This window comes from Odontomachus brunneus, unplaced genomic scaffold (assembly GCF_010583005.1).
Source record: "Odontomachus brunneus isolate Ranch 3 - 2012 unplaced genomic scaffold, Obru_v1 Obru_scaffold_002, whole genome shotgun sequence".
NCBI lineage: Eukaryota > Metazoa > Arthropoda > Insecta > Hymenoptera > Formicidae > Odontomachus > Odontomachus brunneus.
In genome coordinates, this window is record NW_022639452.1 from 3,637,860 (window position 1) to 3,655,835 (window position 17,976).

General features: G+C 37.9%; 1 protein-coding gene across 4 annotated transcripts in view; it reads right to left on the reverse strand.

The window, feature by feature from the left end:
* Positions 1–6,746, reverse strand: part of LOC116841716 (fat-like cadherin-related tumor suppressor homolog) — a 483,336-nt gene extending 476,590 nt beyond the window's left edge. For all 4 annotated transcript variants that reach the window (XM_032810015.1, XM_032810024.1, XM_032810041.1 and 1 more), the window contains exon 1: positions 6,299–6,746. The gene's annotated coding sequence lies outside the window, so the exon portion shown is untranslated. The remainder of the gene's footprint in view (positions 1–6,298) is intronic.
* Positions 6,747–17,976: the final 11,230 nt, after the last annotated feature.

The following is a 17,976-nucleotide window of genomic DNA, read 5'->3' on the forward strand; positions in this document are numbered from 1 at the left end:
CAGATGTTGTCTAGTTACTGAACTATATGCACACGATCATGAATGTACGAGAAACTGACTGTTACCGATTTAAAAAAAATGAAAAAAAGACTCAAACAAAAAAACGTTCATTCATTAGTATACTAACACAGTGAAGCACCAACGATTTACACAGTCTAGTTTTAAACTCAAATATGATTATCTCATTTGAGACAAGTTTCAACGATTATTAATAGAGACTTAAACTTAAATCTGGGTACTTCAACTGAGATAAGTTTCAAATAAAGTCTAGTATATAAAGATCTGAAGTATCTATTATTTGTACTATCATTATTTGAAGTTTACCTCACATAGGTTATTCAGATCTGAATTTAAGTTTGCATTATATACAGAGTATCCCAAACTCTCCTTCGCAATTTTCGTGAGAATAAATCTCGTAATAAATCCCAAGATATTAATTAAAGAAGATTTGTGCATTATCGCGCACAATTATATAACAAGTATCTTTCATTAATAACTAAAAGTCTACGTAATTTGCAAAATGATAAAGGGCTTTTTGTTCAATTTGACGTAATGTATAAGCACATAACAACACACAACGTCACTACAATATTCACGCGTGATATACGATTCATTAATTTTCTTTAATTAATATGTCGACTATTATTGCGAATATCGCAAAACGGTATGGGACTTTTATGTTCACCTCAATCCGTTCTACGTTCCCACAAAAATTACGGAGGAGAATGTGGAACACCCTGTATATATAATAACTGTTTCTTAAAACTCTCTCTGTTCTCAAAGAAAGATATTGAATTAGATGATTTTCAATTGAATCGCAACTACAAATAGTTGTTAATTGAAACTTGTCCTACGTGAGATACTCAGTTCCGAATATAGAATTAGATTTGAATCTTTTATTTGAATGTGAACTGAAAAACTAAAATTTGAATCCTGTAATCTCTAAATTAAAATCTGAGTGTCTAATCTACGGCAAGTTTCAAGTGACGACTATTAATACAGGTCTAAAGTATTAACAGTTATTACTTGAAATTTGTATCACGCGATATACTCAGACCTGAATTTAAAATTGGATCAGAGCTTTTCAGTTTAATCATACGACACACGTGACATTATGTCTATAACAATTTAACTGAAAGACATATCTAACTCCAAACTCAAATCTGAGTATCTAACATGAGGCAAATTTCAAGTAATATTAATTAAAATAGGACCCGTATTAATAATTATTACTTGAAACTCTTTTCAAGTGTGAGATACTCATATTTGAATTCAGAGTTAGATGCGAGTTTTTTAATCGAATCATAATTACAGTTATAAATGTCATACATTATAATTCAACTGAAAAACTTGGGTCTGACTCTGCAAATCTGTGTATCTCACGTGAGACTAGTTTCAGTGACTACTAATACAAGAACATGAGAACAGATGAACGTAATAAGTAAAATGGTCACATCTATACTCTTTTTTTATAAAGTGTTTGATGTAAGACATACAAAGTGTAAACGTGAACCTAAGCACGAGGATCCCTGGCATTTCATAAATAACTACTTAAAATTTAAGATATTAATAAAAGAAAATTGACGAATCAGGAGCGCAACATTTTTAGACGACCTCTGTTAGCGCGAGATCTTATCGAAAATAGCCGAAACGCGATTGTTTCTTAGCAACAGCCCAAGTAGAACAACGTTATCTTAAAGTATTCCATTTTACTATATAAAATTAGGTCAGGATAACTTTATTTTCGGTAAAAAAATTAAGTTTCTGTTTACTAAAAAGGTTATCTAAGCCGCCCGAAAGATAATTTTTAATATCCAAAAAGATATCATTTAGATATAAAAGTATCAAGTTGGTACATGGATACAAATTAAATATATACCAAATGATAACTGTAAATGAACTAGCTATTAACCAATTAAACTATAAACTTATTTAATCGATGCTATATTAATGGAGACGAATTATTGATATTGACTTGTTATCTTATAGATATGTTCCAAAAGTTAACTTCAAGAACGTTAACCAATAGGCAAACTGTTCAACTTGGGAGGTTTGCGATATGTCAAAAAGCAAATATTATCGCACCATTCGTATCCTTATTCCGCCTTAAAAATCTAATCTACAATGTGCTCTTTGTTTCCTGTTTTCAGCTTTTCATCTCTTGCGTTTTTGCTTCTTGATATACTGTTCTACCGACAATTGTGCTTTTTGTCACGTGTCTTTTCTGGAGTTCATCAACTTTATTAAAAACGACAATAACAAGAAATACAAAAGGCCAGTAAAGTTAAATGATCAGCCTGTTATCTAACCAAAACGATTTATTCTGATTGGTTCACGCGAAATGACACTTTTCCTCAGAGCAAACAAATCGCACACGACGATTCCTTGGTTTTAGGCGACAAGAAAAGCATAAACAATGAAACCAGACGCAAAGAGCACATTGTACACTGAGAGAAGAATTTAATAAATATTATCAAAATTTGGTTACTATTACTAAATGGTAGAAGTAAATATAGCGGGCCAAAGCTATGGCAATACTTATTAATTAATTTAGTTCTGTAAAATAAATTATTTATTTGACAAAAGTAAAATTTATTTGCTTCCAGAATATATTTGGTAAATAAAACTTATTGAATAGTTGAGCAAAATAAGCGATTTTGTAGTAGTTACAAAATTTTTGGTAGGTTCAACCAACCATCTGTAATAATAGATATTGAAACGATGTAATAGCTGCAAATGAATGAATTTTTCGTTATGCTGCAACAAAACATACTTATATTGGTAACAAAATAGAATTCGTACTTACTGAATCTTTTATTACATGGGATATAACAATTTCATAACAATTATCAAATAACTGTTCATAACTGTAATATATTTCATATTAAATATTTAATATTAAGTAACTATTACTAAATTATTTAATTGATGTTACTGTGAATGCAATTACATCATACTCCCGATTTATTAAATATTTGGTAATTATTATCATATTTAGTATTAGTTACTAAGGATTCAACGAATTTCTGTAACTAAATGCAGTTTGTTATAGTTACTAGTCTTTTCTCTCAGTGTAGATTAGATTTAACTGTCAACCGATATCCATCTATGTTAAGAGGCAGTCGCGTTTCAGCCATTTTTATGAAATCTTGTACTTATAGAGTCCGTCCCACAACATCGTGCGATTTGTTAATCTTTTTTCATTAACATCTCAAAATATGACAGTTTACAGAATGCCAGAGCTCCACGTGCTCAGATTAACGTGCTCTCTTTCACACGTGGTTTTGTATGTCTCGCGTATATTTCCCGGTTTTGTCATTTTTGTCACATTTCATTATCATTTTTATGCAACTAGAGATGTCGAGCGGAATTTTTAAGGCGGGAGTTTAGTGCGATCTCCGCATGGTCCGACAACGTGCACCCGTTTCTCTCTCTTTCTCGCCGGCACGAGCACCGCATTCTTAGTCTTCGCAGTTCTACAAAAAGACCACGAAACTCGGCGACGGCGGCGGCCGATGCCCGGCGCTCACAAAAGCGTTAGCAAAGCGTCGCGCAAACTTTTACTTGGAACTGCTTACTTCGTTGCCGTTACAATGACCGTGCACCTGCTACAGTTTGCCACGCTGAATAACGATACCACTTAACTGTATCGAATTACGGTTTGACGTACAAATTGCAATAAGGGTATCTCGATTCTTCAAATACACGTGTCGACATTAAAGGGAAGAACAGAGCCGAATATCGTTCCCGCACTTAATATCGCTCGTCACGACTCGTATACGTGTATATGTGTACTAAAGCACATGGCGGATACACGGAGATCTGGCTGGAGATAAATATGGGTATAATAAAGTCTTGCATATACTTATTTTCGAGGCAAAATCTCTAGGCTTCCCGATAAGTTCCGCCCAACGATTTTGCCACCCAAGGACGAAACGAGGAAAGAACTGGTTTCTCAGTGCGCATCAAACTCGTTTCCCAGCGACGCACCGCGCGCCCGCGGAATTTCAGCATTTTCGACGGAAAACGCGACGATAAAGCAATTTTACAACGCCACCGTCGAATCCACGTAATTAAGGTGAATGAAAATTCGAGCGCGAGACGCACACCCTCTCGGACTGCATTTAAATTAATTATTTCGCGAAATTTGCTCTTCCCTCGGCGTGTTACGCCGTCACGCAATTGCTATCGCGCGCGAAGGGATGACGGCCACCAATTAAAAATACCAAAGTCCCCAATTAGTCCCGCTGGCTTTTCCAAGCACGTTAAAGAGGTCTCGCTGACACAGCCGCAGCGGAAAAACACTCATTATGCGCCCGTAAGAAAACGGTGCGCGACCGTTGTCGAAGGGAGGGGGGGGGAGGCGAGGGGAGTGACGATTTCCCGCGTCTTTATTCTCGCCTCGCTGCACAATTGAGGAATTCCTTTGAGCCCCCTTCCTTCCACGAATCACCGAGGCTCGATATACACGACGCAACGAGAGGCTGGGCGTCGTCGTCGTCGGTTTGTTGACACTGCGCGTGTTGCCGGATACCCCGTGCACATACACACATCCAACATCGACGCCAACACGCAAACGTCCGAGGGTTACACCACACCGAGACGGCAATATCGAAATATTGTAGCGCCGTTACGCGCCCGTATCCGCGAAAAAGTCAAAACACCTTCGCTCGAAGTCGAACAATAGCCGCACCGACGTGTGGCATTAAAGCTAAATTAAAGCCGGATAGTATTGTATTGTGTGGCAGGCGGCTACTTGAATTATCTGCCGCGGTGTCTCTCTACGCGCAAGCCACAATAGCACATGTCTACGAGTGGATTATACGAATTATATCCTCTTGCATGCAAATGCCGCATAATCTACGTGAAAAGCGATTTATAACGCCCGCTCGATTCATTGTCACTTTTGTCGTTTTTGCAGCACAAAGTCTCGTTATTGCATCTAAAGAGGTTGAATTTAATCTACGATTATTTCCCTCCTCGCACATTGAGATTGTTTCCTCGCGTGTCGAAGCGGAGTCGGTCGGACATTTCTCGACGCGATATGTCACATCATCACGCGCGACGTACGAAAATTCTGTCGACTTTCTCGAGGCGGGTGAAACTGTCGGGTGGCTCGCGTTTCCTTCCTCTTTGCGCGAGGATCACATCGATCAAGAAATTTGTCGGTATAAAGTGAACTGCCTCTGCGGCGCGCGACTCCATCGCGAATAATAGCTCCAACACACCGCTCCTTCTTTATTACGGCGCATAAAGAGACAATTTAAACGAGATTCGACATGGGAGTTGCGCGCGCACGTCCGACCTGGCGCAGAAAGCGTAGAGTCAAATAAAAAAATCGCGCCGAACGATGTAAACGAGTTTGCGTGCAGCGCGGCGTACTGAAATGGACCGCGTGGAAAATATGCGCGCGGATTTTTATCGCAACGCGCGCGTGCAAACCAAATTTAGATCGGAACGAACGGCGCATTTCAGTTTCTCACGCCTTCGCGTGAAAAAGCGACGGAAATGAAACGGCGAGCGAAGTCGAGCAAATCGCTGGCCACTCGGACTCGGAATCGTGCTCCTTCATGCGGAGCGATTGCAACGACTAATAAAAGGACATCGCATCGCGACAATGTCTCTCTTCCTATCTCTATCTCTCTCTGTTTTGTAACTTTCTGCGACTCGCCGCGGTAAATGTCTAAAGTCGACATTGTAACTTAATTCGCGAAGTTCCGTTACGTAAATTGAACTTCAAATTAAATGTTTCGACGAAAAAGTGCAACGTAGTTTGTGCTGCCTCTACCGCACGAAAAGCTAAGCTGCAAAAAAAGGGAAAAAGGAGAAGCGCAACGAAAAAATTCCCACTGCCGGTGGCGGAGTTTTACTACGAAACTTTGTGCACCGGACCGCGCGTAGTGCGCGTAGTTTAAATACCGCGCCACGTGCGACGATCGTCGCTTTCGATCACTGGCAGCAATTTTGCGTTTCCAGATTATCGAGATTTCATCCATCACTCGTCCATCGTTTCTCGTCACCGCGACACCCTCTCTTCCTCTTTCTCCCTTACCCGCGCGCGCAACAGATCGCGCGAAGATCGACGAGATTCGGTCGTTATTCCAGGCGGCCATTTTGTTGAGATATTAAATGAAGTGTAACGAGAAAGAAAAATGAAGTGCGAGTATTCCGTCGCACGAATCGCGACGCTGCTGTGACACTCGCGCTTTAAACTTGACACTGTCGTGGGCTCAACGCAGCCCCCCCCCTCCCCCCTCCCCAGAGTCTCGTTCCACGGGAAAGAAGTGACAAAACCAACCTTGTTTAACTGCAATTCCCGCAACGGCGTGGCCGGTGCTACTCCTTTCTCACGGCGGCGTCACTCCACACCACCTCGGGCACCCTGCTTCAGGTAATCCAAATGCGCCGGGTATATCCCACTGTCTCGTCCGAGTCTCACTGACGCGCGCGGAAACACGTTACCGAGGAACCGTGTCACTGCACTCTCCAAAGTTACAACTGCAAACGCGAAACAATCTCCCGGAAACGAAACCGGCTTCACCATTGATGGATTCACTGTCGCGAACGGCACTCGTACTCGACGGTTTTCAGTATGGCGCGGCACAACGCGCGGCGACTCCGCGACAACGCGCGTGCTATGACAACACCGACAGCAGTCCGGAGCTCTGCCTCCACGTGGAAGCGAGCTACCGCTGGGAAACGAACGTCCGTCACGTCGGAACGGCAAGCCGAAACTAGCGCGGCGCGCGGACGCCGAGAAAGGCGAGCCTAGCAGGCCGTTGCTATCCCTTCTCCGACGTTCGCTCCCCCCTCTATCTCTCTCCCTCGCTCCTACGGGTTCACCGCGCGCGCCGCACGGACTCGCACGGACTTGCACGGTCCCTCATTTTCGTCTCGCTCGCTCTTGAGCCTCTTTCTCCTCCCGGTCACCGGTCGTTCTCTCGTTTTTCTCTCTTTCTCTCTCTCTCTCTCTCTCGTCCGTGCCCCTCTGCCTGTAGTCCGTTACCCTTCTGCCCCGTTCCCTACCTGTGCCGACCGTCTGACTCTCTGTTCCACGGCCGACGACGATCCCTTCCCCGCGACCGACCTCTTATGCCGGTACGACCGATCCCTTTTCCCTTTTTCCAAGCGCGGCGCTCGTAATCCGGTGTGAACGTTTACCACGTGCACCGTGCCCCCGTGGTTTCTCCGCATTCGGCCCACGTAGCCCCCTTGGCGTTGTGCACCGTTGCACTCGATGCACGCAAGTTCGGCCGCTTCTTCTCCCGTTCTTCCCTTTCTCCCGACGGCGGCGGCGGCGGCACCGCGTTACGATGCGTTTCGCCAGTCCGCAATCAACGCCCCACGCTCGCGAGCAGCCGCAAAAAAAGACCGCGAGGTGGGATTTAAATCCAGCGCGTTCCTGTTTTGTCGGAGCACACGGAAGCGCGGCGCCGAAAGAGAGCCGAGCGATAATAGGGGAGCGCCGATAAACTCGCCGAGTGGATACTCGGCCGTTAATCCGTGTCGAAGCGGCGATGAGTTTTTGTCAGCCGATATTTAGCGCGACGTAGATAGAAACGGTTTTAATGGAGCTCCCGCGCGCTGCTCGCTTCATAAATATATGAAGACTCCGCGGCGGTCACACACACACGGTAAGTTTTGCACACTAGATGCTGGAAAAATTGATGTCCGTATCCAAAGGGGTAAATACACGGGGATTCTGTTCGGTGGGTGAAAAGTTTCTGTGCAGATCCCGCACGTAAGCTTCTTACATTTACACTCATTATATTCATCAAGATACCTCGTAACGTACACGACTCGTAATAACGCAGTGTATAACGGTACGGCAGGATGTGTGTATTTTTCCGACAACGCGAGGATATACGGCTGCCTTTGAGCGGCTTATTATGTTTGTGGATTATACCAGAGGACTAAAATCATCGCGATAACCGTTGAACAACGATGCTTCATAAAGCGATTAATAATTGCGCGGTGAGTAGAGCGTCGTGCACTGTTTTTCGGTAATCAAGCGTGAAAAACAACGGGTAATCGTGCGTGCAGCGCGTACGAAAGTTTACGCTTTGTTCTGCTTTCAATGCGTCTGTATCGATCAAAGTGCAGGTAGAACGTATCACGGAAAGTCCCGACGGAGCGTTTCTCGAAACGGTGCGAGCCGCCTCCGCGATGCGCTCGTTAGTCCTTCGTTAGCCGCGCGGACTACAGGCGTAATTCGAAGGCTGTATCTAGTACATATCTAATATGTAGATAGCCATATCTGTAGTATCTATATGACATGTGTAACACATATGTGTATGAGGTATCTGACGCAAGACACGACAATACACGTGACACAGGATTAGGATAGACAGATAGATTAGGTAGATTAGATCAAACTAAACCTAAAATTTCTCCATCATTTTGCAAGCTACGTAAAATTTTGAATTACTGATTAAAGAAGATTGGCGAATTTAATTAATAATGTAAAGATCTATGTTATAATCTAAATGGTAGATGCTTCTTTTTTTTAGTTTTCTAATGTACAAGTACGCAGCAAAAATCGTACTTATTATCACACCATACATCGCGTAATAATTCTCCAATCTTCTCTAATTAATAACTTACAATTTTATATTTTTACATATTTTACGCAAATTCATAATAAGCATTACACTTATTTAAAATATATTCTGAATTCTACACAGAGAGAACGATTTATTGAATCAAATAAATGTTTCTTTGAAATAGTCCAAACAATTATTTGATTGACACGACAAAAATATTTTTTTGGAATTAAACCGCAAATAAATATTTTTATTGCGTCAAACAAAATTTTGTTCAATCAATCAAAAAATTCGTTTGGACTATTCCAAAGAAGTGTTTATTTGATTCAACTAAATCGTTCTCTTTGTATAATAAGTCTAACAGTTCAATCAAGAATATTCGTTAAAAATTCGGTTTACTTACTATAAAGTTTTATAATATTTTTGGAAAGAGAATTTTCCTTTTGACACTACATGATATTGAGTTTTTTTTACAATTTATATTGAGTATATTTTAAGACTATATTTTAAAACTATTATCAAGAATATATTTTTTTATAGGTAATTATTACTAAAAGAAAGAAAGAAAATTGAGTAATCGCTTTTCTTAATAGTTATTAATATATTTTAAATATTTTTTTTGTGTGTACAGTTGTAAACCAAGTAATATAAAACATGCACTAACCTACTAAAGAATTAAAAGAACTTTGCATATTTTTATATGGATTTTAAATGCTTCGCGGTTATTAACGAGACTTAGCTAAAATGAAAGATTAAAGGATCAAAATATTCCATAAACGTAGCTGTCTAAGTCGACGCTGTTCAGATATACACTACTTGAAACATTGGAAAAATATACTAAATGTTATTTGTTATTTAGTCTCTCTGCGGTCACGGCAACTACCCATGGTGTATAACGGTGTTAATAACTAACATAAATAACTATTTTGAAATACTAACTCAAAGTGCTCTTCTACTATTATGCTCTTATTGACCCAACTAAGTCTCTGGATGTGAATTATGCGGTCATATCGAACAAGTTTTTAGAGTACCTGCAGAAAGGCAAATAGTATTTTTGTTTCGTACACACAAAAAATGAATCCTTAAAGAAATGCAAATATGCGTTGATCCAAGAATATTTTGTCCTTAAAACTACATCAAGTATAAGCAGTTTCCGATTAAAAATAAATTATCTTTAAAACGCGGAGCATGCAAATCATATACGAAAAAAACTTGATTGAATTAATCAGAATTCAGAATATATCAACTAGATTGTTTCGTAAAATGTTAGTGTATGATTATTTTATTTGAAATTTAATTTATTTGAGATATTATATTGTGCATTTGGAGAACTTGTATCCTGATGGAACTTGAACCTAGCATCCTCTGGAGTCATCTGTCTGCACTCTACGCTATTTTATTTAGTTGATGAATTCGTTATATATTGTCTGTCTATATTGTAATCAACGTGGAATATCAGAGTATATGATTATACATTGTAAAAAATCTCGCATACACAATACGTAAACAAATTATTTTCCAATTTTCTCTAATTAATAACTTACAATTTTATATTTTTACGTATTTTACGCAAATTCATAATAAGCATTACACTTATTTAAAATATATTCTGAATTCTACACAGAGAGAACGATTTATTGAATCAAATAAATGTTTCTTTGAAATAGTCCAAACAATTATTTGATTGACACGATAAAAATATTTCTTTGGAATTAAACCGCAAATAAATATTTTTGTTGCGTCAAACAAAATTTTGTTCAATCAATCAAAAAATTCGTTTGGACTATTCCAAAGAAGTGTTTATTTGATTCAACCATGATTTGAATCGTTCTCTCTGTATAGTAAGTCTAACTATACAGAGTAAGTTCCAAAAAGTCCACTCTAAATTTTGTGTCGAAAATAACTCATTTATACGTTAATTTGTGTTATTTATATTATATAGTAGACTAGTACATAATATAAATAATACATAAATGAACATATGAATGAGTTATTTTCGACATAAAATTTAGAGTCGACTTTTTGCAACATTTGTTTACGTACTATGTACGCAAGATTTTGTACAGTGTAGTAACCAGAAATTCTGTTCAAATCTTGATTAACCAAACATGTCATGTTAATCCAACTAAAGTTATTTTTTTCCGTGTAGTTGATGTGCGCACATGTACACGGTTCTCGTTTGTGTGCATTACACCCTCTACTACGGTTTGTGTGTTGCGCGTTTCTCATGTGATTTTGCAATATTTTATGCACTGTATTTTCTTTGCTACCTTTTGATTAAATATCTTCTTGAAGGTAGAATGGTTAAATAATCTTAAAAATCTAATAATATGTAGATATGCAAAAAAATACGGTAAAATATAAAAGATTCAACATCACGATTATTTTTCGAATACCGTGTGTTAGTGTGAGTCTATTGGTGCGTAGGATATGTTTATAAACACATGTCTAACACAGGCAGTCTCAGCTAAAAATATAAACATGTCAAAGCGCGAAAAACGATTATTTTTATGGATTTTTAAACATTATGTAAGAATGATTGATAATCTTTTGCTGAAGTGTCAAAGCTGTGTATGTGTGTGTATCACAAATCATATTTATAAACATTTAGCGCAGATTTGTAACTTCTTCATGTTGTATTAAACATTAATTAACATAACTTTCTAGCAATATTGTTGCGAAGCAACATACGTTAATACGATTATCGACGATCATAATTATAACGTTAAATGAGATCCGGTGGCTGGCGAAACGAACAAACGAATATCGCCGCTTTGTGAGTCCTTTATAGAGCATAAATTTTCAGGATGCACGCTAATTGACTCGTATATCTCGCTCATACAGTAAATTACATACATACCCGCGCGCGCTATCGTATCCTTTTACATCTGCGAACATTTACGTTATAATAACGGTACTTTGCATGAGATATGAACGTCGCGTATCTTAACGGTGTCGAGGATCGGAAGAGAAGTTTCACGAAGGGTAACGCGACGGTTACCTGTCGTCGAGTTAACGTTCATATCCACGTACGTGTCAAAGATGCAGGTGCCATTGAGAACGCTAAATTGCATCCACGTCCGGACAAACGTACGACCGCAGTCTTGTTTGCTCCGGTAGTTGCCGGTGACTGAGCTAACGGAGCCGGTTATGTAGCAGGAATTCACAGAAAGGGACAAGGTTCCTTAGTCTTCTATTCCCCTTTCCTCTCGCCCTCGTATCGGTAGCCCATTCGGCGTCCTCTCGGCCTCGCAATCAGTTACGTTTGTGCGCCCGGGCGGCATTACCTTAATTAAGAGCGAAGTTTTCTCAAGCTGCCCGTGCGAGCACTTCCTAAACTAAGTTCCCTATTGATTTTATCTTAATATCCTCAAGTTCCGCAGTGCTCCCTTTTTTATCTTTCGTTCTTTACCGGCGACTAAATGATTTTACATGCATAAGACGCCCCGTCATTATGTCGCAAACTTGTCGTCGCCTTAATGAGAATTCCCCGTAACTCCATTTTTCTAAGCGCGACGCGGCGCGTGAAAACTGTTTAAGAATTTCCTAATATAGTTGCGCCTCAAGAGACTCGCTCACGGATGATTTACGATGCTGCACTTCGTCACGCGAAGACGAACGTCTTTATCATCGGGAAATGATAAAATTCTGATCTCCGTTGAAAGTGGAATTATGAAGGGATCCTTGTTATACCATTTTATTACGTAATAATGATCATTTTTCATACTTTTACAAGAGGATTTCATCCAATCGTATCGTATCGTCGTATCGCAACGATAATTTCGTTGTAGCGTCGCATCGATTCATTAGCTGTAAGACGGTTAAATGTCAAGTTTTGCTCGCTTGTTTTCGACTTCTGATAGAGGACTCTCCATCGAGAGTCGTGGGAGCGAGGGAGCAGTTTGGGAAGACTCCAAAGACGAATGAAACGGAGAGATGAAGCGGACAGACGGACAGAAAGTACGTACGCGGCCGAACGAACGAGAGTAACAGAGGAGAGAAGCGAAGTTTCCAGAGGTGAAGAGAGAAGTCGGGAGGGAGGCCGGCCAAGAATCAGTCGGTCGTGGCAGAGCCAGTCGTGGACCATACTCTCGACTCAAGGCTATCAACCTCTAAGCATCCATTAACTACCAGCCGTCGGTGTATATACAGCCGCAGTCGCTACATACACAAGCGTACACACGCGCGAAGACGGCTACTCCATCCCGCGGTATTTCACCTTTGCCGTCCGCAATTTCGCGGTTCTAAGCAACACTGCTGATTAGACCGCAAACGCTCCCGTTGCCGTCGCTCGCACGTTCGCATACGTCGGCACACGAGCGCACACGCGCGCGTACGCCAAAGGTGTATTATCGAATCGCGTTAAAAATTTCATTGAGCACTCGGAACATCCACAGAGCGAGCAAGTGAGTCAAGTGAAAATGCTGTACGCGCCAATTTAGACCTTTAGAAGACAAGGTGATGTCACGGGGTCGTAACCCAGATAAACAGATGTACGTAAATTTGGCAGCAATCTTACTACTCGACTTGTAAAGGTCGCGTCTCTTATGAGTGTATCTAAAAAGAGAAGAATTCTAGTTACGAGAATTGCTATTTCGTGCAATCCTATATTCTAAGCAGAAATAGAAAAAGTGTTCCTTTTCTAATAAAGTAGACTATTAGTCGAGGATCTTAGATATAATTCTAATTTTTTTTCTTTCCTTTAAATTAAAAGGTGTATGCTTACTTGAAGCTGAATGCCCTCTCACTGGAAGACATTTTTATTAAGAACGAAATTTATAGTGTAGATAAAAACAAAATTCTCCTAATTTTAAGAATACTATGCTTAGAATATTTTTTCCTTGATTTTAGAAGAATTCTCTCGTGAGACTATACATAAGAGAATATGAATAATATTGATCACATTGATATATTGGGATCATATCTAAGAGAATATGACTCATATTTACTCACATACAATAGAAAAACACGAAAGAAATACGACAAAAAATTATCTAAATTTATTTAAAACAATGTATCATGTAAAACATAATATGAAAATTTAGGTGTAATTTTTTTTAAATTTTTTACTACATATATATAATAAAAAAATTACATTATTGTATGATACAATTTTAATTATTAATTCAATAAGTATATTTGCTTCATAATTTTAATTAAAAAACATTGTAAGTTTTCATCACACCGATTGTCTCATCTCGTAATGATGATAAAAATCTATTTAGAAAGCAACAAAATCGCAGCATATGATTTTAATATTTTTCTGAGCTTATTCTCTTTTCTTCCTATATTAAAAGTTTATTAGGATAAATTAAACAGCAATTTAACATAAATAAAATTTTATTGTATATAAAAAATCGATATATTCATGGAGAGAGTACTATAGTTTTTTTTTTATATCAATTTTTTTAAATCTTATTTTGTTTCTAACTAGTGCTGAAATATTATTCTATTCTATTCTGTACTCTATTAATATTCCATTACTATTCTTATTACTATCTGTATCTTTATTTCTTCAGCTTTTAACACAGCCGGGAAAGTTTTCTGATTTATAACATTACCTTATATTTACGCTTCATTACGCTAACAACATTCCCTCTTATATTTATACTATTCTATTAATATTCTATTACTATTCTTATTATTATCATCTGTATCTTTATTTCTACTTCAGCTTTTAACACAGCCGGGAAAGTTTTCTGATTTATAACATTTCCTTTTCACCATTTTAATCTATCATCTTAACCTATTTTTCTTAAACCTACTTCCTTTTGCCTTTTTTTCTTTTTTCCTTCTTTTCTCCTTTTTAGTGTATCTTTTAGTATATCTTAAATAACCTATACCTATAAACTTTTTAAATTTATAACACCATCCTTTTGGATTTCATATCCTTTGGATTTCTTATCCTAATAACTTACTCTCGGAAGGTTTTGTCAAGGCGCGCAAATTGACCAATTCCATTCTCACGTTTCAAAAATAATCGATTGTAATTGGTCTGTTTACTTACCGCTTTTTTATTTCTTACTCCTACTCTTACTCCTTACTCCATCTATTGTAGATCGGGCCTAAGCGTGATAGATTAATGTCTACCACTAGACTAGTGTCTATTCCACTGTGCTACGCTCGCACGCTACTATTCTATTACTAATATTCTATTATTATTACACATGTAATATCTCACTTCGATATAAATATATCATAAAGTTTCAACAGAGATTATACCGATAGATATATATCTAATAAGGTAATCATTGACCCTATCTTGTCATTTGAGAGTTAAAACAGCGCCGACGAAATAGTGTACAATAACACTCGGTCATCGGAGACATCGCACGCACGCACGCACGCACGCACGCACGCACGCACGCACGCACGCACGTACGCACACGAATTCGGAGTTAGTGTTATGATACGCACGCGAGCCTCGAAAGAGAGACACTGTTCAAAAGCAACAAGTGAAAGTTCAGTTCGCCGCGAAGCAACGTAGTCGGAAATCGTGCGCGGCGCGCATTATCTCGTTTCCCACCCCGCTGCCTCCGCCTGGTATAATCAGCCCGATCGTATCCAGTCGTAAGATGCTTGCTTCGCTTTAGCTCACTATTAAGCGTTATCGGGCTTGATCGAGTATCGTCGGTCAATGCGAACAACCCTGGTCGATGCGCATCCGTCGTTTCCCGATCAGGGCCGGCGCGATGAATTCGACTCGACTAGCGACGGTAAAACGGCGCTAGCAATGAGTTCGTTCGCTCATGGCGCGAGCTCACAATGAATCGACCTGGCCGATAAAAACTGGCTGAACAGGTAAGCGGTAGCGAAATACCTGACTCCGAGTGGCTAACGCGGCAAGGTAGACGCTGTCCTAGACGCCGTCTTGCGTCTCGCCGAACACGTCCTGACCTGCGAATGCTCGGCACGTTAACGAGTACGAGGTGGACTGTTATCTCGGCCTCGTCGCGTGAGATGATTTACGACAGACGTTAAGGACGGACCTCGTCTTTTGTAATCATGCGTGAGGAGACGCAGCGGATGCGCAAATCCGACGTCTCGGACAGAATCGCGCAGCCGAGCGACGTCGCGAGATTAAGGGGCCTTTTACCCTTGAGCGCCTGAAAAAAACAAGCTACATTCAGAGATTCTTTCTAGAGAAATTCTGCAACACATACTTATAGTCTTGGTACACTTATTGTGTAAGTAAAATGGTATACGTATTGTGTAAGTTGTATGAAAGATTATTACAAATATAATGGTTGCTCGGAAATGTGTTTAAAATCTTTAACGCGTTTTGGTTGAAGGAAAAGCTGACAAGAATTTTTGGTTTTTAGAATCAAAGGAAGGTATGACTTTTAGGCGATTTGGGGACCGCTAGGTGAACGCAAATTTCCTATTTTTTTCCTTCATATTTCGAGATATATTGTATTTCGTATATCGAGAAAAAGCAGCAGTCAATTAAAAAAATATTAATTATCAAAATAGTACAAAAGTGATTTTGTAATCCAGTTTTTTCAGGATTATACCGGGCATTAATAAACGAAAGCATATAAGGAGCCTTTTCTTGAGCATATAGTAGCTTTCGCCGCTCAAATCGCTCCGCTTAAGGCAGAGCTCGAAATTAGTTGCCCATTTCGGCTAATTGACTGCTGTTTTTTCTCTGCTGCTTAGAGTGTATTCTTATATCATTATCAAGTTTTGAGAAAATAAGTCTCCTATGTAACGTGAGATTTAATACCTCTAAAAAGATCAAAGATATTTAAGATGGCAGTATTGGAAAATGCATGATTTTCAAGGAAAATCAACGTTTAAATGTCTATAACTATTTTTCTCTTTACTTAGCCCTTTACTTTAATTTTAAAGTCGATTTTTTAATTCTACGGGAAAAAATACGAAGGAAAAAATAGGAAATTTGCAATCCCCAAATCATCTAAAAGTACCCTCCTTTAATAAGGTAATAAGAGCCTCACCTTTTCTTCCCTCTATAGAAATTATGGATCTTTCAATCAGAATGCGTTGGTTTGTTTATTACAAACAAATTTTTTTTCCGTGCATGTAAAATTACTCGAAAACTATTAAATCGATTGACTTTAATTTTCCACATGTACTCAAAAAATGATCTTGCAATCATGGCAAAAATTATTAAATACGAAAAATTAGTTAAGATAGTTAAATGAATAACAAATACTATGATACTGCATATGTTTTGTATTTAATTAATATAGATGACATATAGAATTTCTATCTGAATTATTTGCAAAGAAGTCTGTACGTGATGCTCGATCAAATTAAAACCAGTTACAATTTTTATAAAAATTGTAGTAGATAAGAAAGATTAGCAACGAAAGACAAACGAATGTATAATCTTCATACTAACTTAAAGTTGCTTGCAAATATTGCCAGATATGTTACATGATACCGCTGTGAATTCTATTGTTGTTGTTTTGCAAACAATTCTCTAACAGATACAAAAAATAGCGATAAATTTAGCGATAAATTTTAACATCTAAAATTCTATATGAACTAACTAAACTTTTTTTAGTGTACTTTCTTAATATATATATATAGAGTAAAATAGCCTATTGTTGACACTCAATTATTGATCTCCCTTAATTACTCTGGAAAAACCTGGCTTTCCTACAACCAGTGGCAGTTGTTTACAGTTTTAATTGTCCAGTGCTCTTTTAGAATCATTAAAACTAGCAAAAAATTTAATTACAATGCTGGTTATATAAAAAATCTGGTTTTCCTCTAGCATGTTAATGACAAGGGATATCCATAATTAATTATTTTTATCCTATATCTTAAATATATACCTCAAAGTATCATCTTGAAAGTGCTCAACATTAATTATGATAATGTTTAGTATTCTTTTCTGATAATTTTTTTTTTATAATGTTTAGTATCTTTTCCTGTCCGTTATGTAAACAAGTGTTTTTTTCAACATAAAAAACAAAATAGCAACTTCTGTTTTATACACCGCACCGTTCTGTTAATTTTTAATTTTTTATAAAATCCAAAAAGTATGTCCTCGATATGTATCTATTGAAGATACTTGGGAAGTTTGAAATCAATCGGTAGTCTTTGAGAAATCTTGCACGGCGGTGAAAACATAGTTAAAAAACACTTAAAGTTTTTATAAATTTTATAAATTATTAATTATAATTACATATTATAATTATAATTCTATATATATATAATATTATATATTATATTATATAATATTACTTTTAATATTACTATTTATAATATTACTCTACTTTTATACATTATATACAATAATATACAAAATATTTTATATTATAATTATAATTATAAATTATAATTATAATTATAATTATAAATTTGACAAAAACTATTATATTTTTAATATTCCTTTATAATTATACAATATATTATATAAGTTGAATATTGTTACGTTTCAGAGATTGTGCATAAAAAATTT